The sequence below is a fragment of the Muntiacus reevesi genome, chromosome 3 (genome assembly GCF_963930625.1).
Source record: "Muntiacus reevesi chromosome 3, mMunRee1.1, whole genome shotgun sequence".
NCBI lineage: Eukaryota > Metazoa > Chordata > Mammalia > Artiodactyla > Cervidae > Muntiacus > Muntiacus reevesi.
Window position 1 is genome coordinate 223,451,695 of NC_089251.1, and position 24,749 is coordinate 223,476,443.

A 24,749-nucleotide genomic window follows, 5' to 3' on the forward strand; every position below is an offset into this window, starting at 1 on the left:
TGTTAATCAGAGTTTATTGTATAATTAAGCATCTGTAAGTAGCTCTTGCTTCAGTGATTAATGAGTGGAATATATTATAACAATATTAAGGTAGTAAACTGTAAAGTTTCATTGTTTAACATTCCATTTATTAACTACCACTGACTGGTCAGTGGCAAAATTATTAAGCATTATTCTAATATTAGTACAAAATAAGTTAGGGAAATAAAATATCTTTAAAATGCAGCTCTTTATTAAAACTAAGTAAAAAAGATTAAATGAGATACCATTTTTGGGACACAAAAGTGTTTTGTTTCAGTTGAGACAAACACTTAGGATTGGTCAAATTGTGGTTAATGGAACTAACACAATAATGTTACAAACACACATTACTAGAAGTCACAATTATACTGTTTTCTATTCAGCAACTGCACTTTAAGAATCTACTGAAAAGAAACAATTACAGATATGCACAAACACTTAGCTAAAACAATGTTTAATATAGCTCTGACTATGAACAGTATAAGTAAAATATCCAATAGTAGAAAATCAGTTAACTAAGTCACAATAGAAACACAATGAGACACAACTGCTCTTCAACTATAGTCCTGATGAATTTGGTTTAGAAACTGCAACAATAACATGCAATTTTTTTGTTTAAAAAGGATCAAGCCTTTATGTCTGGATGGAAGAAGCTTGGAGGTTGATGCTCTTGTCCTCACAAGAAAAAAGCTGAACAAACTAAAAAACAACAACTTGCTGTTAATCCATAGGAGAATAAGGCCATAAGACAAACTGCTTCCTTCAAAATTAGACACATGTGCAGATATAGAGAATGACGGCTTACTGGAGCAGCAGCTGGGAAACATAAATTACACTAAAGCCAGATCCAAGGTATGAAAACTTAAAATGTAATTGACAAACTGCTAGAGACTCAATGTAGTTTAAGTTAAAAACTCCAAAAGGACCCAGTCTTAGGGAGGTCTCCAAACTTTCCTGAATTTTATCTCCAGGAACCTTGCTAGGTTCTCAGACAAGACCAGAGAAAAATCTCCTGCTTCAACAGGTGTAAGGGAAAAGTTCCAATACTGAAATACATCCAAGAGGACTGTGTCCTCTTTAACAGGACTTGCCCCAAAATGAAACTATTTACCAGAGCCTTAATGACCTGAGGAAAAAAAATATAGAACTCTAGCCCCTTTTAGGTTTCCTGACTCATCTAAAGAGCTTAATGTGTGTTATGTTGGGGTGTGGAGGAAGGGAGCTGAGAGGCATGTGTGACGGTCACATCCTAGGCACACAGACTCTGACAAACACACAAAAAAAGTGAGACCAAATTACAGAAATATGAAATGTTTCCCTTCCTGTCACAGAGTATATCAACAGGGAGTGGGTACATTAACAGAGGATTACAATCGAAAGAACAACTCTCAGACCTTATTTAAGAAACTGCTAAAGAAATTCAAAGAAAAGAGCAGAAATAAAAGGACACAATTTTAGCTTCTGACATCTACAGGTACAGTAAACAATAAACACAGCCTACCTTTGAGATAAAGGAACGAAAATTATCACGCTAATGACCTATCTACCTCAGTTTCTTATACCTAGTACATCAAGTATGGCTTTTAATAGAAAATTACAAGGCATAGTAAAAGGAGAAAAAAACACATATAGATTAAAGAGACTGAAGAGATAGAATGATATTCAAACATGGCACAGAATTTGGAATTAACACACTAGGAATTTAAAACAACTATGACTAACATCCTATGGGATCTAACAAGAAAAACAGACAACTGGTAACAACACACAGGCAATGGAACCAAAGAATGAATCAAAAAGAAATGCCAAAAATGAAAACAGTGGCACAGAAAAAAAGGATACAATTGATAATGCTTAAAAATGTAGTAATGATGAGATAAAGAATGTTAAAAAGGACAGAAGTGATGAACTGGAAACATTCTGTTAAATGACACTTATACTACCTGTTAAACAATATGAGTATAGTTTTATTTGAAGTGTATCTGGATTGTTTACAAATCTATACTGGAAATGCTACAGCAACCACTGAAAAAAGTTTTTTAAAAGTGTAATTTATAGCTTGAAAGAGGAAAAGAACCTGAATGCAAAATGCCTGGTTAAAACCAGAGAAGGCATTGAAAAAGAGGCAGAGGAGGGCAAAAAAGAAACAAAGAATAAGAAAAATAATCCAGAACCTTCCTGGTGGTTCAGTGGTTAAGACTCTGTGCTTCCAATGCAGAGGATGCAGGTTTGATCCCTGGTTGGGGAAGAGTCCCACATGTATATGAGGCAGTCAAAAAAGCAAAACAAACAAACAAACAAAAAAAGGTGGGGGGACAATGCAGTAATAAATATGCTAAATATTATTTACTATATCAGTAATGACTCTATATGTCAATGTTCTAAATAAACAGACTAATAAAATAGTAAGTGGAAAAAAAACAAGCAACAACCTTATGTTCTCTGTAAGAAACCAACTTTAATGACACAAAGTACAGAAATGGAAGAAGACATACAATAATCCAAAAAGAGTTTAAGTAACTATATTAAATTTAGATTAAGCAAGAAGCAGCACTGGGAATAAAGAGACATTACTATTGATAAAGTAATTAACTCCCCAATAATACAATACATATTCTTCTGAAATTTACACATCACATTCACCAACTACATTCTGGGCCATGTGTGCTAGTCACTCAGTTGTGTCCAACTCTGTGAGACCCCATGGACTGTAGCCCACTAGGCTGCTCTGTCCATGCGATTCTCCAGGCAAGAATACTGGAGTGGGCTGCCATTCCCTTCTCCAAATCTGGGCCACAAACACACCTAAAACTTACAAGAATAGAAATCATGTTAAAGTATGTTCTAATACCATGATGGAAATAAACTAGAAATGAATAATAAAAATATAGCTAAAACAAAATACAGAGATAAAAAAGAAAAATCAAAACTTATATATGACAACACTTTTTGTGTGTCCAAGTTCGAAGCCATTCCAGATGCCTTAGACTGCCAAATGTCTGATCTCCAGATAACTGAGGCATTTCCATACATAAATAATCTTCTGTTTCAGAGCACTCTGCTGCAAGGGACTACTGCCTGCATACCCAGAGGATGACCTGGTCTACACAGGCTTCACAGGCTATCGCCAGACCAGCCTGCTATCCAAGCTCTACAGTGAAAGCCCTGGTGGCACTGTGTTCACCACGGGTCTTCAAAGCAGTACCATTCCCAAATGCCTTCTTGAACGTCAAAGAACTTGGAGGAGAGAGTGGCGAAGATGACAGAGTACAAAGATCCTGAGCTTACCTCCTCTCCTGAGAACACCAAAATCACACTAACTGCAGGAACAATCATATATGAAAAAGACTGGAACCTGCCAACAAAGATCTTATACAACTAAAGATATAAAGAAGGAGCCACAAGACGGGTAGAAAAGGCAGACTTGTGATATAATCAAATCACATTTCCCCCAGGTAGGTGACCCACAAAATGGAGAATAATTATATCACACAGGTTCTACCACAGGCATGAGAGTTGAGTTCCATATCGGCTCCCAAGCCCAGGGGTCCAGCACCAGGAAGATGAGCCTGGAGAGCATTTGGCTTTGAAGGCAAACAGGTTTAATTGAACAAGCCCCACAGGGTTGGGAGAACTCTTGAAAGGTGAATACAAAAAACTATGCACACTGGGATCCAGTACAAAAAACGGTAACCTGACAAGAGCCAGGGTCAGACCTACTTAATGATCTGAGTCTCCTCCAGAGACAGCAAGAGGCTGAAGCTCACCCTGCGGACATAAGACACTGGTAACTGACAGATTTGGGAACATTTAACTGCATGAACATGACTGCCAACGGCTGTCATGTTCACTCAGCACCAACACCTGGCCCCACTCAACAGCCTGTAGGTACCAGTGATGGACCACCTCAGGTCAGACAACTAACTGGGCAGGGACACAAACCCACCCATCAGTAGACAGGATGCCTAAACTGTTCCTGAGCCTATAGCTGCCTCTAGATATCACTCTATCTATGATTCTGCCCACCAGAGGGCCAAGACACAGCTCGACCCACAGATGGGCAAGCACCAGCCCTTCCACCGGGAAATCTGCACCAGACTCTGGAAAACTTTCAACCATCAGCAGGGAGAGACCAGAAAACTACAACCCTGCAGCTTATGGACAACACACCTACAGCAAGCCAGACCCTAAGGAGGAACCAGCTGGTCCTGTCTACCAGCAGGCAAATGAAAACTCTGGGACACCCTGGACTCATACCCAGCTATGTCAGGAACCAACCCTCCCTGCCCAAACAATGATTAGAAATGGTTTCTGGTAGCTCAGGGGCCTGCAGCCAAATTCCAGAAACCAACTCTGTCTGCCAGGAGCCCACTACTAACCTCAGATCAGTTGAGGTTAGTGGATGGGCAACAGTCCCAGTAGCTTGGGGACCCTGATTCTGCCCAGTAGAGTTGGTACTAGGCCCAGTGCCCCTAAGAGTTCTGCAACCAGGCACCTTGTGACCAGGTCCCAGTAAACAATAGCCAGCAACATCCAAACAAGGTAGGGTGTAGCAACCAAGCAGATTAAGGGGCAACAAACCTACCACACTGCGCATGTACTCAACCTGGCACAACAGTAGGACTCATGAGGCCCTCTTAGGAGAACACTCTAGAACATATAGCTTAGGTGAGAAGAGGGGAGAGCACTGTGGGGACACACAGGATGTCTTTTACCAAAGACCAGTTCTCCAAGATATCGAAAAACATAACAACCTACCACACACATAACCAGGAAAATATAACAAATAGATCACTGATGTAGCCAAAGAGAAAATCGAGAAATATCAAGAGACAAATAAAAATGAAAACAAAGATCCAAAACTGATGGAATCCGGGGACTTCCCTGACAGTTGAGTGGTTAAAACTCTGCCCTTCCAATGCAAGGAGAGGTCTGACCTTGGTCTGGAAATTAAGATGCCACATGCTGTGTGGTGAGGCCAAAAAAGGAACAAAACCTATGGGATACATCAAAAACAGTTACAAGAGGGAAGTTTATAGTGATACAAGATTCTTTTGTGAAACAGGAAAAAAATGTCAAATAAACAATCTAACTTTACACCTAAAAGAACTAGAGAAACAAGAACAAACAAAGCTTAAAGTTAGTAGAAGGAAGGAAATAGTAAGGACCAGAACAGAAATCAATTAAGTACAGATGTTAAAAAAAAAAACAAAAAAAAAAAAAAAGAAAAGAAAAGATCAATGAAATTAAAAGCTGGTTCTTTCCTAAATGTAAGACCAGAAACTATTAAACACTTGGAGGAAAACACTCTGACATAAACCACAGCAAGATTCTCTATGACCCATCCCATTCGGTAATGGAAATAAAAACAAAAATAAACAAATGGGATCTAATTAAACTTACAAAGTTTCATCACTTGCACAGTGATGAAAATTATAAGCAAGGTAAAAGACAACCCTCAGAATAGGAGAAATTAATAGCAAACAAAACAACGTCAGAATTAATCTCCAAAATATACAAGCAGCTCATGCAGTTCAATACCAGAAAAAGAACCCAATCAAAAAGTGGGGAGAGTATCTAAAGAGACATTTCTCCAAAAGCTAATAAACACATGAAAAGATGTTCAATATCACTCATTATTAGAGAAACGCAAATCAAAGCTACAATGATATATTCTCTCACCCTGTTCAGAATGACCATAATCAGAAAGTCTACAAACAATAAATGCTGGAGAGGATGTGAAGAAAAGAGAACCCACTTACACTGTTGTGTGCATGCATGCTTGCTAAGTTGCTTCAGTCATGTAAGACTCTTTGCAACCCTATGGACTGTACCCACCAGGCTCCTCTGCCCATGGGAAGCTCCAGGCAAGAATACTGAATTGGGTTGCCATGCCCTTCTTCAGGGGATCTTTCCGACGCAGGGTTTGAGCCCATATCTCTTACATCTCCTGCACTAGCAGTGGGTTGTCATGTCCTTCTCCAAGGGATCTTCCCCACCCAGGGTTCAAACCCGCATCTCTTACATTTCCTGCACTAGCAGGTGCCACTTGGGAGGTCCCTTAAACTGTTGGTGGGAATGCAAATTGATACAGCCACTATGGAAACAGTATGGGGATTCTTAAAAAAAAAAAAACTAGGAATAAAGCTACCATGCAACCCAGCGATCCCACTACTGAGAAACTCACTACCCTGAGGAAACCTGAACTGAAAAAGACACAGGGAGTGAAAAAGACACACATGCCCTAATGTTCATTGCAACACTATTTACAATAGCTAGGACATGGAAGTAACTTAGATGTCCATCAACAGAATAGATAAGGAAGTTGTGGTACATATACAAAATGGAATATTTCTCAGCTAAGAAAAGGAATGCATCTGAGTCAGTTCTAATGAGGTGAATGAACATAGAACCTATTATACAGAGTGAAGTAAGTCAGAAAGACAAAATCATATATTAACGCATAAATGTGTAATCTACAAAGATAGCATTGATAATCCTACTTGCAGGGCATCAAAGGACACACAGACATTTTGGACACAGTGGGAGAATGAGTGAGTGGGATGATTAGAGAGAATAACATTGAAACATAAACATATGTAAAACAGATAGCTAACGGGAGTTCAGTGTATGACAGGATCACAAAACTAATGCTCTGTGACAAGCTAGAGGGGTGGGATGGGGAAGGAGGTAGGAGTTGGTTTCAAGACGGTGAGGACATATGTAGACCTAATACTGATTCATGTTGATGTATGACAAACACCATCACAATACTGTAACGTAATTATTCTCTAATTTTAAAAAGCAAATTAATTTAAAAAAGAAAACTAAAAGCAGGTTCTTTGAGATAAAATAAACTTTTAGCCAGACTCATCAAGAAAAAGCTGACCCAAATTAATAAAATCAGGAATGAAAACAGAGAAGTTACAACTGACACAACAAAACTATAAAAAAGATCATAAGAGGCTAATACTACAAGCAATTTTAGGTCAATAAAATGGAAACAATTTCATTTCCCATCACATCAAAAACAATAAAATACCTGGGAATAAACCTAACTAAAGAGGCGAAAGACTTGTACTACAAAAACTATAAGACTCTGATGAAATAAACTGAATATGACCCACAAAGATGGAAAGATATACCGTGTTCTTGAATTGGAAGAATTAATACTGTTAAAATGACCATACTACCCAAGGCATTTTACAGATTCAATTCAATCCCTATTAAATTACCAATGGTATTTTTCACAGAACTGAAATAAACAATTTTAAACAACGTAAGGAAACATAAAAGACCCTAAAGAGTCAAAACAATCTTGAGAAAGAATACTTACAGGAATTGTGCTCCTTGACTACAGACTATGTTACCAAAATACAATAGTGAAAGTAGTACTGTACTAGCACAAAAAGAGACACACAGGTAAATGGAGCAAGATATAAAGTCCAGAAATAAACCCCCACACCTATGGTCAATTAACCTACTGAATTAATCTATGACAAAGGAGGCAAGAATATATACTGGAGAAAGTCTCTTCAGCAATTGGTATTGGGAAAGCTGGACAGCTACATGCAGAAGAATTACATTAGAACATTCTCTAAAATCATATACGAAATAAGTTCAGAAGAGTTAAAGAGGAAAACATAGGCAGAACACTCTTTGACATAAAATTAGCAACAATATTTTTTGGATCTCCTAGAGTAATGGACTTCCCTGGTGGCTCAGATGGTAAAGCGTGTGCCTACAATGTGGGAGACCCGGGTTTGATCCTTGGGTTGTGAAGATCCCCTGGAAAAGGAAATGGCAACCACTCCAGTACTCTTGCCTGGAAAATCCCATGGGCGGAGGAGCCTGGCAGGCTACAGTCCATGCGGTCTTGAAGAGTCAGACACAACTGAGGGACTTCACTTTCACTTTCAGAGTAATGGAAATAAGAGCAAAAAAAAAAAAAGATACCTAATTAAACTTAAAAGCTTTTGCACATCAAAGGAAACTATAAGCAAAATGAAATGACAAGTGGACTACGAAAATATATTAACAAACAAACAAACAAAAAACCCAGTCAAAAAATAGGCAAAAGACCTAAACAGACGTTTCTCCAAAATACGTATACAGATCGCCAACAGGCACACGAAAAAATGCTCAACCCAGTCAACTGCTAGAGAAATAAAATTCAAACTACAGTTTATGAGCTATCACTTTATGGAGAGATAGGCATAATAAAGGACAGAAACAGTATGGACCTAACAGAAGCAGAAGATATTAAGAGGTGGCAAGATACACAGAAGAACTATACAAAAAAAATCTTAATGATCCAGATAACCATGTTGGTGTGATCCTTCACCTAGAGCCAGACATCCTGGAGTGTGAAGTTCAAGCGAGTCTTAGGAAGCATAACAATGAACAAAGCTAGTGGAGGTGATGGTTGAGGTATTTCAAATCCTAAAAGATGCTGTTAAAGCACTCATTATGCCAGCAAATTTGGAAAACTCAGCAGTGGCCACAGGACTGGAAAATGTCAGTTTTCATTCCAATCCCAAAGAAGGGCAATGTTAAAAGAATGTTCAAATTACTGCACAAGTGCACTCATTTCACATGATAGCAAAGTAATGCTAACACTCCTTCAAGCTAGGTTTTAACACTACGTGAATGAGAACTTCCAGATGTACAAGCTGGATTTTGAAAAGGTAGAGGAACCAGAGATCAAAATGCCAACATTCGCTGGATCATAGAAAAAGCTACAGAATTCCAGAAAAACATCTACTTCTGCTTGACTGACTATGCTAAAGCCTTGACTGTGTGGACCACAACAAACTGTGGAAAATTCTTCAAGAGATGGGAATAACAGACCACCTGACCTGTCTCCTGAGAAACCTGCATGTAGGTCAAATAGCAACAGTTAGAACCAGATATGGAATAACAGACTGGTTCCAAACTGAGAAAGAAGTACGTCCCGGCTTTACATTGTCACCCTGCTTATTTAACTTCTATGCAGAGTACATCATGTGAAATGCCAGGCTGGATGAAGCACAAACTGGAATCAAGACTGTGGGGAGAAATATCAGTAACCTCAGATATGCAGATGACACCATCTTTATGGCAGAAAGTGAAGAGAAATTAAAGAGCCTCTTGATGAAGGTGAAAGAGGAGAGTGAAAAGGCTAGCTTAAAACTCAACATTCAAAAAATGAAGATCATGGTATCAGATCCCATCACTTCATGGCAAATAAATGGAGAAACAATGGAAATAGTGCAGATTTTATTTTCTTGGACTCCAAAATCACTGAGACCAGTGACTGCAGCCATGAAATTAAAAGACGCTTGCTCCTTGGGAAAAAAAGCAGACACTACTTTGCTGACAAAGGTTCATACAGTCAAAGTTATAGTTTTTCCAGTAGTCATGTACAGATGTGACAGCTGGACAATAAAAAAGGTGGAGCACGGAAGAATTGATGCCCTCGAACTGTGGTGCTGGAGAAGACTCCCTTGAACAGCAAAGAGATCAAACCAATCAATACTGAAGAAAATCAACTCTTATTATTCACTGGAAGAACTGATCCTGAAACTCCAGTATTTAGCCACCTGATGCGAAGAGCTGACTCACTGGAAAAGACCCTGATGCTGGGAAAGATTGAAGACAGGAGGAGATAAAGACAACAGAGCATGAGATGATGATGGATGGCATCACCAACTCAATGGACACAAGTCTGGGAGATGGTGAAGGACTCATAAGCCTGGCATGCTGCAGTTTGCAGAGTTGGACACACCTGAGTGACGGAAAACGAGTTATCACCTCACATAGGTCAGAATGGCTATCAACAATAGTCTACAAAAAATAAATGTTGGAGATGGTGTGTAGAAAAGGGAACCCACTTTACATTGTTTGAGGGAATTTAAGTTCCACAGCCAGTATGGAGAACAGTATGTAGGGTCCTTAAAAAAGTAAAAATAAAGTTACTATGTGATCCAGAGATGTCACTTCTGGATTTCCAGAAATATCATGTATCACTGGGGATCTGCATAAAACAACAATCTATACCTGTTAGAATGACTAAATCTAGAACTTCCCATTGGTGAAGTGGATAAAAATCCGCCTACTAATGTTGAGGACACTGTTCAATCCCCGGTCTGGGAAAATTCCACATGTCTAGGAGCAACTAGGCTTGTGGCCCACAACTACTGAGCATATGTGCTGCAACTACTAAAGCTCAGGTACCCTAGAGTCCACATGCCTAGAGCCTGTGATCCACAACAATAGAAGCCACTGCAATGAGAATTCCACACACCACAATGAAGAGTAGTCCCTGGTTGCCACAATTAGAGAAAGCACAGTCAATAAATAAATAAAATGACTAAATCCATAACAATGGATTGTTTGTATCAAATGCTAGAATGACATGAAATAATTAGAATTCTGATTTACTGTTGCCTGGAATGCAAAATGGTAGGTACACTCACTTTGGTAGGCAGTTTGACAGTTTCTTACAAAACTAAACATAATCTAGCAATCAGGAACGTTGGTATTTCACCCAGGTGAACTGAAGACTTCTGTCCACAAAAAGACCTGCATCTGAATGTTTATGACAACTTCTGTCATAAACGCCAAAATCTGGAAGCACCAAGATGTCCTTCAGTGGGTATATGGATAAACAAACTGTGATACATCCATCAGATAAAATATTCAGTGCTAAAATGAACTGAGCTATCAAGTCATGAAAAGAAATGGAAAAAACTTGGGAGGCATATTGCTAAGGGAAAAAGCCAACCTGAAAAGGGTAAACACTGTATGATTCCAACTATATGACAATTTGGAAAAAGCAAAACTAGGGAAATCATGAAAAAATCATTAGTTGCCAAGAGTTCAAGGCATGAATGGGAGCATAGAACACAGGGGCTTTTAGAGAAGTTAAACTATTCTGTATGATACTGTCAGAGCAGATATATGTCATTATACATTTTGTCAAAACCCATACTGTTCAATTCAAAGGGGGATCCTTAATGTAAGCTATGAACTTTGATTAACAATAATGTATCAATACTGGTTCATCAATTGCAACAAATGTACCGCACTAAGGTAAGATATTAATAATAAAGGAAACTAGGTTATAGTAAGATGAGCTGGGTGAGTGTGGCTATATAGCAATTCACTGTACTCTATAATCAAAAACCCCATATTTGTTAAAAAATTTCAAAGAAAGAAAAAAAGGCACACTCAAAGTCAAAATTTGTGAAAACACCAGGTGGGAATACAATCTTATAAAAGATTTGTGAAAATGAAATGTAAGCACAAAGGCAGTCTAAGTCAGTAAAACAGATAATCTATAAAATGAAGTTAAAAAAAAAAAAAATGTACAGGCAAAATCTGCTTTAGCAGATTGTGACCCTACAGGAATATTTGCAAAACAATGAATGGTAATTCAAGGGAAATGCTAGCTACTTTAAAACTACTTTAAAGCTACTTTAAGATTAATTCATCTGTTTCTTGTTGTTTTTAAAAATCAGATGCTTGAAGAGCATTTATACAGGGAAAGTGGATTTCTTTTAATATTTTATTTTAAAGAGAAGTAACACTGATCAAGGCATTATTCAGGAACACAGCTCCCAGAGGCTGGCAGATTTCTGTAATATAAAGCAAATAAGTATCATATTATTTTATACAAGTATGTAATACAGTGGAAAGATGCTAGCTAAATGTTATTTCTTTTAAAAGTATACAACAAAACTCTATAATCCAGTTTGTTAATAAATGTACAGAAACAGGTAAAAAAAATACTGAAATAACATATATCAACATCTTAACAGAATTATTTATGAGTGTAGAGATTATAGATGAATTTCATTTTTTACTTTTATACTGAATGTATATTAATTTTTGGGAACTTAAAAAGTAATCATGTTGCATACTTAAGTAATGTATATTACGATTTGAGTATACAAAGTAATAGTAACTGTAACAACAAAATTTTAACTTTTAAAAAGTATGTCACATAAAATTATTTCAACATAATTTTTTAAAATACATTATGCCATCAGACATTGCATCAAAGTGGTGCTATAACACACCTGGACATAATATAAACCAACAGGTTTTAGAGAAAATACTTTAGGTATTTACTCATTATAAAGTAAGTTGATGTAGATATATATGGAACTATTAGGAGAAGTGATTATTTTAAGAGAGCAGTATAAGTCGACATTTCTGGGTCATCCATATAAAAAGCGTTTATTTTTATACACTGTGGAAAGATTAAGGAAAACTGAAGATGTGCATGAGTGTGCCCAAAGAAAACTAACACACTTAGAATTTTAATCTTGCCAAATCTGACTTCAACCTTCATACTTCATTAGACAAAACATCATAGTAATCTCAATTCCAGTATTAATGAAAGAAGCAATATAAAACACAAAAGACAAAGACTTTATTGGAGGTGAAGAAGGAGAAAGAGAACCATGTGAGATTAACGGAAAAATATTATTAAAAAACTAGCAATGTCAACACATGCGTGTGTGAAGATAACTATCTAAGCCACACTAGGAGTGAAAAGGGAGAAACAAATTGAAATAAAAGAATGGGGAATGTGAGAGTGAAAGTGTTAGTTGCTTACTCATGCCTGACTCTGCAATCCCATGGACTGTAGTCCTCCAGGTTCCTCTGTCCATGGAATTCTCCAGGCAAGAACATTGGAGTGGGTAGCCATTCATGTCTTCAGGGGATTTTCGCGATCCAGGGATTGAACCTGGGTCACCTGTACTGTAGGCAGATTCTTTACCATCTGAGCCACCAGGGAAGCCAACTATCTATTCCAGGTTTCATCCACCTCCTGGTTTATAATGTTCAACTCATATCTCATTTTCCCATTAAAGCATTAGTACAATGTACAAAGCTATCTAGACTCATCAGCCAATCCTGTTCAAATAATATAAACACATAACATAGCCAGTATTTTAGTTTGGGTTAAAATTCATTGACAAAACCATCTCCAAAAGGCCTGCAGTGCTAAATGGTCAAAATTAAGCAGAAGTCCTTACTCCACTACATCAGAAGACAAGTGGTTCCAGAGAGGATAATACAGAAGCATCCTACACTAAGAGACAGCGGGCATGGTAGAGGGTGAGGGTATCAAAGAACTTAAAAAAAAAAAAAAAAAAAAAATGTTGAGATTCCTGAGCTCTGTTTTCACCTGGTTCTCAGAGCACTGGAAGTCAGGCTTATACCTTGGAGCAAGAGGCAAAACTGACTTTTAGAACTGGATACTTTCTCCATTTTAAGTGGCTGCCCTGTGCATTGTAGGATGTTCAACACCACCTGCAGCATCTAGTGGTTTTCAGTAGCAACCCATTTCTAATAACCAAATGTGTCTGAGACACTGACAAATGTCTTGGGGAGATCATATTGAAACAGCTGAGAACCACTGACTCTGAGGTAGAAGATTAGAAAATCCTTCTTGTTGGACTCTTACTAGCCCAAGAGAAAAAACTTCCAAATACCTAAAGAAATTTTAAGAAAATTGATATCTGGGTTTCCCTCCCAAATTTGTCCCAGCCAAATCTTCCCACAGTGAGAACCATCAACAGCTAGCAAACTTTAGCTAAGTTAAGAGAAGCATGAAATAGGTTTCCAACGTTCCTTATAAAAATTTGAACACAATCAAGGATCACAACAGAGCCAACGAAAGCCTCTAAAGTGAGACTAAACTACATCAACACAAAGAATAACTTAGAAAACACAGAGTGTGCTGGGAGAAATAAACCTCAAAACAAAACTTTAAATCCATAAAGAGAAAAAAATACTAGAAATGCCATGGGGGGGAGGGGGAAAGCAAAGATCAAAAAATGGTACTGAAAATCAAAAAAACAATAGGAGAAATGAAAGTCTCAAGGTTTTAAAAATCAAGTAAATTTCCGAGAAAGTGTAAAGCAAAAAACTGGAAAATGAAAAATGGGAGAAAAGAAATAGGTCCAGTAGTACAATGTCTAATTGCAGGTACAAAAAACACTGAGGTAAGAAAATTACAGAAAATGAATCAGAAACCTTAGAGCTGAGGGATGGATACAGGTTGCTAGGCTGAAAGAACTCATGAAATGTATGTAAATTTCTATGGACTCATAAATTATCTCACATTACTGTGATGTTTCAGAACACTGTATAGAACAAAGAGAAGAATCTATAAGCTTCAAACAAAAAAGGTGCAGAAGCTTCCATAGGGGAGAAGAACATGAAATGCAGCATTAAAAACAAGAATGGAGTCAAATTTTTATCAAACACTAAGAGTTTTACCTCAAATCTGAAGAGAAACATTACCAATTTAGAATTCTACACCCAGTCAAACTAACAGAGTATAAAGACAATTTCAGGAACATAAGGCCTCACAACATTCAATTCTCAAACAGCCAATAAATTTTTGAAAAACTGCTCAAACCCATTAACAATCAGGAACTGCAAATTAAAATAATAACACAAAGTTACTTTCATCAGATTGGCAAAAACAAAAACTACCAACTGTTTTCAAAACTGTAGAAAAAAGGATCTATCATACATTGTTGGTGGGAGTATAAATTGATATATTCACTTTGAAAAGTTTGGCATAATCTACATTCTGCAGAAATGCATGCTACGTACATAAAATGCATGTGTAAGATTACACAGAGTTGTACTATTTCTAAATACTAAAAACTAGCCACAATCCAAATGTTCATAATACTAGACTAGTTAGATTAATTGTGTATGTTCACAAAAAGACTTACTACACTATACTTACTTATAAGCATTACTATCAGCAGTGAAAATACATGAACTAGACCTACAGGACTGACTGAAAATGATACATAACATGTAATTCAGTTACATACAGGCTATTAAAAAAAAAAAAAGGCAAAACCAATGTATATTGTTTAGGAATTCTGACAAAGGTGGTTAAAAAATACTTGAAATAAAAGTGAAGGGGACAGTAATGTTCTAATTCTGCAATGTTCTAACTATGTTCACAATTATTCATTATAATGTATATCTGTGGCTTGTGCATTTTCCCACATTCTGTTTACTAATCATTAGAACTAATCATTATATTTTATAACTATGATTTGTACACTCTTTTGCACATTTAGTATTTTGTCACCAAAAAAACGATTTAAAGTTTGTAATCTACTGCATTTTTATGGGTCTGCTATAATTTTTTGTTCTAAAGTGTCATATATTTGGTTTCAATAGAAACAAAACTTTGAGGCACCAGAGTCCAGTTTTTATTCCATTTGACAGGATTACTGCACACACATAAAGTGGTAAAAGCACTAGTCAGTGGTGCATAAACAAAATTCAGTCAAAACATACAAGAAGAATAAGCAGTAACTTTAACTGATAGCATACCCTAAAAGACATCACTACAGAATTAAGTAATACAAATACAATAAACATGAGGAATTTCAGAATCTTGGTTTTAAAAAATACATACATGAGTGATAGTCTTTCAATGCACGTTTACAAAAAAATTATAACTGAAAGACTGTAATGGTTTTAGTTATGATTGTATGGACAGAATGTGAGAAAGAAACGGTGCTATTTTACTTAAAAAATTATTAATGAAAACTCGTCTTTTTTAAACACTCTGAATTAACATGAGGGAAACATTACTTCAAACAAAAACAGTGGCATTTGAGAAATCAACGGTTCTAAATCTGAGGCTAGTAACCAAAGAAACTAAAAACATCCTTTTAAAAATCTCGCATATACACTACAGAAAGGGAAAACTTTGATGATGTCCCTTCTCTGTCAACGATAACTAAGACACAATATCAAGAATTACACAATTCCATACCCTCCTTCTGAGAAATGTCACAGGCATTTTGTTGCGGAAACAACGCAAGACACGGAGGGAAATTCTACTGGAGAACCAACTGCCAGCTTGCTCCCTCCTCAAAGCCACTCCAGAATTCTTGGGAGGTTAACGAAGTAAGGACTGGTGGTAGTAACACCCAATATAAACGATACATGCAATGACAGAAGTTGTCAAAATTCACACAGCTTGTTTCTCTCCCTGGACAGGTGCCCCACTCTGAGGGGAAGAAGCAGTTAACAGAGTCATCTGCTGAGGGTTCTGAGATCTCATTTCTCTCTTACACCTGGACCATCGCATTTCTCACCATCACCGAGTGTAGTCAACATATGCCACAGATTTAGGTTCATGAGCTCATCTACAGTCCCTACGCTCGTCCAGGATTCGCCACCGGCTGGCTCAGAGGGAAGCCACGAGACGGAAGGAGCCCGCCTAGATTCTGGCCTGCCTGGCCTAGACAAGCCTGCCCCCCTTCCCGCATTCCCAGTCTCCAAAGCGTTCCGTCCTCTCCTTTTCGATTCGCCTTTCGCCACAGGCGCCCAAGGCTTTCGTTCTGAGGCTAGTCCACTCCAGATTACCTCTCATGGGAAAGTTATCTCTTACCAGGGCAGAACGAGATTCCGGAAACGGTGGGAATCGCTTCACAGACTCCTCTCGCAGCGTTCTCTGCTCTGCTTCACCTGCAGCTGCCAACGAATTCACCAAGACTCCCGGCATGCCCCGCGCAGGCACCGCCTCCCTACCCCGCCCCTCTCCCGCCCAAGCACGTGATCTCCTTTCGCCTCCGTCCACGCCCACTTCCGTTCCTCCACTTTCCCTTAGGAGGGAGGAGGGGACTGGGGGTGTTAAAGAGTAGCGACTTCCTCCTACTCTCCGCCCCCGCCTCTCTACCCCCTGCTACAATGTCTTCCGGGTCGCGATCGCCTCGGAGCCTTCTGGGAAACCATCTCATTTCCTCCCCTCCCCCTCCTCCTGCCTTCAACCAACCAGCCTCCCGTCAGAGAGGGACATGCGCAGTGAGTGCCTCCCGTCTCTTCTACCCGAACCCCCCTCCCCCCCCAAGCAGAGAGACCCCAGCAGCAGCAGCAGCTGATGATGAAGAGAGAGGCAGTGGCAGAGGGGGGGCACCTTTTATTTCTATTTTTAAAGGGACAGGACACTAATTTTACCCCACTTCAACCTTGAATTGAGGGGGGTGGGGGGAAGGCGGCTGAGTTCCTTCCCCCACCCTCCAGCCCTGAGACCTGAGAGGGGGATTGAGCCTGAGAGAGAAGGAGAAGGAGTTTCTTCTTCTTCGAAAACCCCCATCCACGACTCCTACCCCCTCACCCCTCCACTAGCCTCTCTCCCGAGCCCCCTCCATCCTCCTCCTCTTTGGCCGTGAGAGGAGAGAAAGAGACCAAAAGCCTCTTAGCAACACAGACCCTTCTCTGCTGTTGCTGCTGCTGCTGCTGCTACTGCTGCTGCTGCTTGGCCCTGGCTGGAGACATCTCACTACACCCAGGAGCAGCCACTTCCCCAGCTCTCCTCCTCCTTCGCCTCCTCCTCCTCCTCCACTCCCCCCCCCCCCCCTTTATTACCCTTTGTGTCATCCTCCACAGCTCCAGGGAAGGCACTCAAAAGTGGGGGGCAGAAAAGGTAAGTGTGACTGTGGGGGCTTCATTGCCTTCCTCTGGCTCTGACTTTAACTCCGGGGCAACAGTAGCACCAAACCACATACGCAGTGGAGCTCCGGGGTGAGGAGGGGGTGGTGCTGGGGGGGGTGGTGAAGGAGGGGTTGGAGTGGGGAGGGGTGTGTGAGGTGGGTGCCCATCCTGTCAGAGGAGGAAGGGCACTTTTTATTTTTATTTGCTGTTGTCAAAAGTGGTTTCTCTCCTCCAGCTAACATCTGATTGTGTCTTGCTCCAGTGGGGGAGAATACAAAAACAACCCCCTCCTTCCTCCAATGAGGCGCCAGGGAAAGAGACAGAAAGAGGCACACTTTCTAGATGTCACTTTAAAAAAATCATTTGGAGAGCTTTTTTCCTTTTTCCCTAGGAAAAGCTCCACTGCATTTGTTTCTGAGTGGGAAAATGTCGGGATCTGGATTGTATCGGAACTGCTTATCCATTTGTAGACCTGAGTGTTTTCCCCTTTTTGGTTCTGTATGTGATTTGGATATTGACTTCAGTGTTGGAACAGACTTGATTGGTTTTTGCTTCCTGGGTTTAATTTTCCTTTTTTTCGTTTTGTCTGACTTGCATAGAAAATTTCAAAATTTTGGTTGATAGAGGCCTTTGGTTAGGTTTTGACTTGTATTATTGCTTTTTTTTGTTTAATGTTTGTTTCATATATCAGCATATTAAAGTTAAAAGCTTAAAATGCTTTAAGTTAAATATCACTGGTATTGTTTCTCCCTATATACGTTCGTGATATTTATTTTACATAAGATGAGAATATTATCTATTTCATAATTAATCTGAGTATTTTTCTAATCTTTGTAACTTGTCTGAACAAGTAATCCCCATTGAAAACTTTTATGTTGTTCTGACTTCATGGAAGGCCAAACCTCTCCATCAATAGTTTGCTGGATTGGTACCACTTGCAGTTTTAACTGAATTATTTATTTACTGTTGTAAATTGAGATGAGTTTTTCATCTCTGGGGGGTACTGAACCAAATTGCTCACTATATGTGAAAGGATTCAAATTCCTAAAATGTTTTCATGAGTCAAGGAAATCATGATGGTATAGTTAGTACATGCATTGTAGTGAGATATAATGAGATATAAATTGAAAGATAAATCAGATTTAGGTTTATAGAGGAACAGTCTTGATACAAATAACTATTTTTCATTTTTACATGGTATGTTCTCAGTGAATGATTTTCAAATTCAGTACTATATTTGATTTCAGAAATGCTAGCAAGTATGTTTCTGATGTAGGCCTTTTACTAGGGCTTACATTAGAAAGTGGTATTTTGTTTCATATGTACATTTCTTTATCCTTTCCTTAAAGATGGATGCACACATTCACACACACACACAATCTCTCTCTCTCACACACACGCACACACATACACACCCTTTTCTTATAACTGCATTGGTATCTCTGATCCCATAATTTATGTCAGCAAAAAATATTCTCCTGTAAAGTAGCAATTTTGTGATCAGACTGGCAATGTGAAAACAGCAATTTGATCAACTAGAAAGGATTGAAGAAAAATAAATCTAGAAGGATATTTGACACAAATATTGGAAAGACACGATAATACTTTTAATTTTTTAATTTTCGTGATGGTAAAGCGAAAACACAATATATTTACACTTTAGAGACAGGAAAGCATTGCATATGTAGAAGCTTGTTCTGTAAAATTTTAATTACCAACTGTGTGCAAAAGTAGACATTTACACAGGGGAGGGAAAAGCTGTGTAGCAATAAAGAACATGGTCCTATTTCTCTCCTTTCTTTTGTGAATTTGAACAATTTCTTACCTTTCTGTGAGTTGTAATTGGTGTACTTTGGCAGAAATCTGTGCCAAGTTCAAGTTTGTCTCCAAATAATAGTATTTCAGATCCACCTAGGATTTCTTGTCCTCACCTTAATACCTCAGCAACCTTAACATAAAAGACGGAAGTAGAACATAATGAAGAAATAACTTTTAAGTAAAGTGAATTGAGTAGGTTATTGGGGTGGTAGTTTCCCAGTAAGCAGCTGAGAGAAAATTTATAGCTTGATTATAATACTTTTACTTACTTTCTGTTTTTGTTTGAAAACATTTCTTATACTACCACCCTCAGGGTAACCCTATATGGTTTGAAGATTCTAGACTGCCTCTAAGTTGAATAATGACTTACCTTTTAAAAAGCTGTTTATAAAAAATAAATAAATAATAAATTAAAAAGCTGTTTATTTTTTTATGGCTTGTTTCTTAAGTATTAAGATATATTTTAGAGTTGTAAGTTTCATGGAGGTGGTATCTTGGAGGTCAATTTGTCCAACTCTTCATTTTCTGTATTGCGGGAGTTCAGAGAGTTGTGGAAGCTTACACAGAGTTCTAAGGCCTTTAAGTGGACAGCGCATGGACCAGAGAACTCTGGTCTCTTGACATTCACTAAGCTACACTATCTTATTTTCTTTTATCAGGAATAAAACTATAGTGCACATGACTCTTAAGGGTTTTATATGGGGTCATATTCTAAGAATATTAAATAGCTGTAAAGCTGTAATTTTGTCCATTTACAATTCAGTAATTTGTTGTTGATTTTGTTTTTAGGGAGTACAATGATTTCTCTCATTGTCAATTGTGACTGTTTTGAGAATTATTTCAGTTTTCCCTAATGGTTATTTCCCCCCCTGCACTTCTAGTTAATCAGTGAATATACTTCTTACTCCTGTATTAAACTATCTATATATATCTATATCTATATGTGAAAAATGCATATTGTATTATAAATGCTTTTTTATGATTCTTGCTCTATGAACTACTTTAAGACTAAGTTTTTTTTCTTGTTAGTATTTATATCCCCCACAGCACAGTGTTCAGTACACAATAGGCCCTAATGGTTGTTTGTCATATTTGATATTATAATTAAACATATTTGAATTTCTTGACTCTTAGATGTAGAATTTCTTCATTTTCTTCCTTTTTCCTTTCCTTCCTGCTACAGTATATTCACTACCATGATTTTTTTTCTTTATCTTTACTATGGTTCTCACTTTTTCTAGTGACCAAATTAAATCCTGTTAACAAATAGTACTCATAAGAAATGAAAACGTTCTGAACAGGATGCAGTTTGACAAAAGTGATTTATTTTAAATAAAGGATTAGAAAATTTCCAATTAAGAGTGTACTAGCAAATGTTCTGGATATACTTAAATTTCATTTCATTGAGTAACTGGCAGAATAGGTTATTGGAATGATTAGCCTGCATTTACCAGCTCTATAAAGCAACTGTAACTTAGGTGACGTGTTTCCCTTTGTTTTTTTCGATCCTTACCCAGACAATTACCAACTTTCCAGTTTTCTGTGGATATGAAGATTATTCCTAGTCATCAGTGGGACCCCAGGAAGTCAGCCAGAAAGCCTATGTGCAACTTATGAACCTTTGCAAACTTGTCTGTATTTTGAATGTACGTGCAAAACAGATTGTATTCACTCATTAAACGTTTATCGAGTATATAATGTACGTCAGGCACCATGCTAGGCATCTGAGAAACAAGGATAGGTCCCTCCAGTTTGTGGAAGGTATCTTAATTGTGTTACACAGGTGTATTGGTCATATCTTTATTTGATGTTTCTACCTAAATTAATTTTATGAACTAAATGGATAGTGCCAGGTAGAAAAATGCATGTTTAAAAAGGCTATTGCTGTATTTTATTAGAACAGACTAAAGAGAAAAATTTGCACTTAATACTGTATTCTGGGGATTTCTATTCTGTATATAATTCAGTAATTTTAGACCATAACAGTAGTGTACATGGCTATCACTTCTGATATTTTATTACTATATACTTTTCTTTGAAGGTGACCAACACCATTCATTAAAGTATATATTTTTTACTAAATTATCACCCATCCTAAAAACCCAACTCTCTAATCTTAAACATTTTTCCTTCTAAAGTAATTTTCTCTTTACATCTCGTATAAGAGGTTATCTTTCATGGTTCATTGGAAGACACTGTACATTATTGTTTTGAGCGTTTAGTTATTTTCTACTCTAGTTTAAGCTGTCAGTATGATTTAATTAAAATGGAATAATTAATTGGCTTCCCTGGTAGCTCAGATGGTAAAGATTCTTCCTGCAATGTAGGAGACCAGGGTTCCATCCCTGGCTCTGGAAGATCCCCTGGAGAAGGGAATGGCAACCCACTCTAGTATTCTTGCTTGGAGAATTCCATGGACAGAGCAGCTACATACAGTCTGTGGGGTCACAAAGAGTCAGATATGACTGAGCAACTAACACACACATACCATTGAGGAGTTTTGGAATTTTTAATGTGTACTTCATGTATTTCTCCAATATCCTCATAAGAAACTTCCCAGTTCTAGTTTTAAATGAGTTACAGTTTTTAATCTTTATATGTGACATCGTTTCTAGTACCTTAGTAAAATGAGTTCTTAGTTGAATGATTTCTTAGAAACAAAAAACAGTATCTTAGTTCTGTCATAGTTTTTAATATATAAATTTAAAAGCATGTTAGAGATTTCCTGAATTTCCTTTGCTCTTATATACCTTTTAAAATAATACTTTTTCACCAGTTAAAAAAAGGAGGGGATCCTCTGCTGGGTACAGTATTTTGTGAAGGTAAATAGATTTATGAGGGTCAGTCAATTCTGATCTCTTTCACATCCATTCTTAATTTTCTGTTTTAGTAATAATTATAAAACTTACCATTCATTTTAACTGACTAGCACTGTGAAAAATATTATCAATCTCGGTCAGTCCTTAAAGTGGTCCTGTGAACTTTGTAACATTGTCTCCATGTTATAAATGAGGAAACCTATTAGTAATAAGACAACAACAAGAGTCCTATTAGCAGCAAAATATTCCATCATGGTGAATTCATGGCACTTTATAATTAAAGACATAATCATAGTAAAGAATTTTTATCAGTCAGTAAGTACTCTGGTAAACATTAGTAAAATTATGGCCCCAGTAGCTTGTTGATAGGATAATGGAAATTTTCTCAAAATTTGTAAGGACAGGAAAACAAACCAAAAAAAAACCCAGTTCTTTATAAGGAACGTAGATGCAGACCAGTGTACAACTTGGAAATAAAATATACATAGAGTCAGTCTTCTCATCATACAGCAAAAATGACACTTAGACCTTCTAGATATTGAACTTCCTTTGTTTTGCATGGAATTAAATTTAGCATTTTGTTTCATGAAGTTTGGAGGTTTCAACAATTTGTGATCCAGTGAATATTTACTATAACAATTTTTGTATAACTGTTGATAATGGAAAACCTATAAACAAAACAGTTTATATTGCCTAATGTTTTGGTATGTATATATGTGTACTTTCTGTACCCTCTATCTTATAATATTTTTCATAATTACTACATGATGAATATAGGATGAAGTTTAACATACTCTTTTTAGTATTGCTTATAGTCAAATTTTTTTGGTATAAGAATGTACGACTTGGATTCTCTAGATGCCCAAATTATGATGTAGTTGTTCTTTAAAGCAGCTACTGAATTAAGATCCAGCTAGCAAAGTTGATTTTTATATCCTTTACTTTTAGGAGAAAAAAATAATTTAAAAAAATTATATTTTATTAATCAAGTAACTTTCATATCCATCCTAAGTAATGCAATTCATTCTGTATGCTTACATTAACTCTATTATCCTATAAATACTATACCAATGGATTATGACCAGTAGAATTTGGAGATATTTTTAAATGCTATAGAACTATTCTATGTCATCTGTTATTCTTCAGAAAGAAGCTTTATAATAAATGTGATTTATTGCTTTTAAACTAATCTAAATAATTGATGGGAGTGAAAAAAATCTATGGTTCTAAATAATCTCCTTTAGATAACCTACAGGTGATTCAGTTAGTTGAAAGTAGAGATTCTAACTCTTTAGCATTTCTCTTTGAGGAATTTCTATATCATGTAAGATTTTAGAGGTTGGAATGACTCAGTATAACTCTTCAGATAGACACAGGGTGAGCTAGGTTTAACGTATGTTAAGGTTTATCTTCTAATGTAGCTGGACAGAAAAGAAAATCACTAATGATACCATACATGGTGGAAAGCATACAGTTCAGAGTTGGTTAAAATTCTGATTTGAGTTCTTACTTTGCTTGACATGTGTAACCTTTTCTTAAGAGAACTTGTAATTAAATTCTGTGATTTTTCCTTGTATTCATAGCTGTTGTTTTCTACGCCTTGATTCGAGAAGTATCTACTACTCTGTTGACCACTGATTGATATAATCCATACATTCTTAATATCTCTAGCATCTAAAAATAATAATCTAGGTTCACTGGTGTTGGAGGAGGGAAGTATTCCACATTCAGCAAAACGTGTTGATTTTTACATAGCTTCTTTACTGATCTAAAAAGTACACTGATCTAAAAAGTATATGTTATGTAAAACAGAAAAGATTTTTACTTATTTGGGTATTTATCATACCAGTGGTATTTGTAGCTGATAAGAGCTTTCTGATATACAGTGAACTAAACACTGTAGTGAACATTCAGTGAATACAGTGAACATTCAAACTTCAATTAATGATAAATAAAGTTGTCATTACTGAATATTAAGTAACATCAAAATAGGAGAAATCAAATACATATTCCAGTAATGACTGAAATTTAGAGGTTGTTTTTTAGCATTATTCCAAAGTCATTTTCCTTCTTCTGCGTTCGTCACACTGGAGTTTGTGCAGAAGGATTTCTTGGCCATTTTGGAGACTGTAATCTAGTTAAAAGGTTTGTTTATGCTTCCCATCTCTGTTCTGCTGATGGTATTAGAATGCAGGCCAGAGCCAGACATCTAACTGTTTATAACATTCAAACTTCAATTAAAGCTACAGTGTTCAGTTCACTGTATATCAGAAAGCTCTTACCAGCTACAAATACCACCAGTAATTATGGCAATGATTTTGTGTGGCCATCGGCCTTCCTAAATCATGCCAATCCTTACGAATTCCCTTTTTATTTAGCAAGTATTAACTTTTAATTATTTTATAGAAGTGTAAAAATGAACTGTATTTTCTTCTACAAGTACTATAGCATTTCCTTTTAACAATCTTTTTTGATAATAAAACCTAACAGCTTATATTATTGCACATCTTATTTAAGTGATCCAGGTTAGCTTTTTTTTAAGATTAGTAAATTTTTAGTAGGTGTTCATTTTGCTATCCACTTGATTGGACTCCTGTTTCTAGTTTGAAGAATATA

The 24,749-nt window shown here is 37.1% G+C and overlaps 2 protein-coding genes across 13 annotated transcripts in view; one reads left to right on the forward strand and one right to left on the reverse strand.

Annotated features, from left to right (window-relative positions):
* ORC4 (origin recognition complex subunit 4) overlaps positions 1-16,590 on the reverse strand; it is an 82,629-nt gene extending 66,039 nt beyond the window's left edge. Inside the window, exon 1 of one of the 3 annotated variants that reach the window (XM_065931492.1) lies at positions 16,454-16,590. The gene's annotated coding sequence lies outside the window, so the exon portion shown is untranslated. The remainder of the gene's footprint in view (positions 1-16,453) is intronic. The other 2 variants (XM_065931494.1, XM_065931493.1) reach the window with 2 other exon arrangements.
* A 252-nt stretch (positions 16,591-16,842) lies between these two features.
* MBD5 (methyl-CpG binding domain protein 5) overlaps positions 16,843-24,749 on the forward strand; it is a 447,078-nt gene continuing 439,171 nt past the window's right edge. For 8 of the 10 annotated variants that reach the window (XR_010662489.1, XM_065931500.1, XM_065931502.1 and 5 more), the window contains exon 1: positions 16,875-17,488. The gene's annotated coding sequence lies outside the window, so the exon portion shown is untranslated. The other 2 variants (XM_065931498.1, XM_065931499.1) reach the window with 2 other exon arrangements.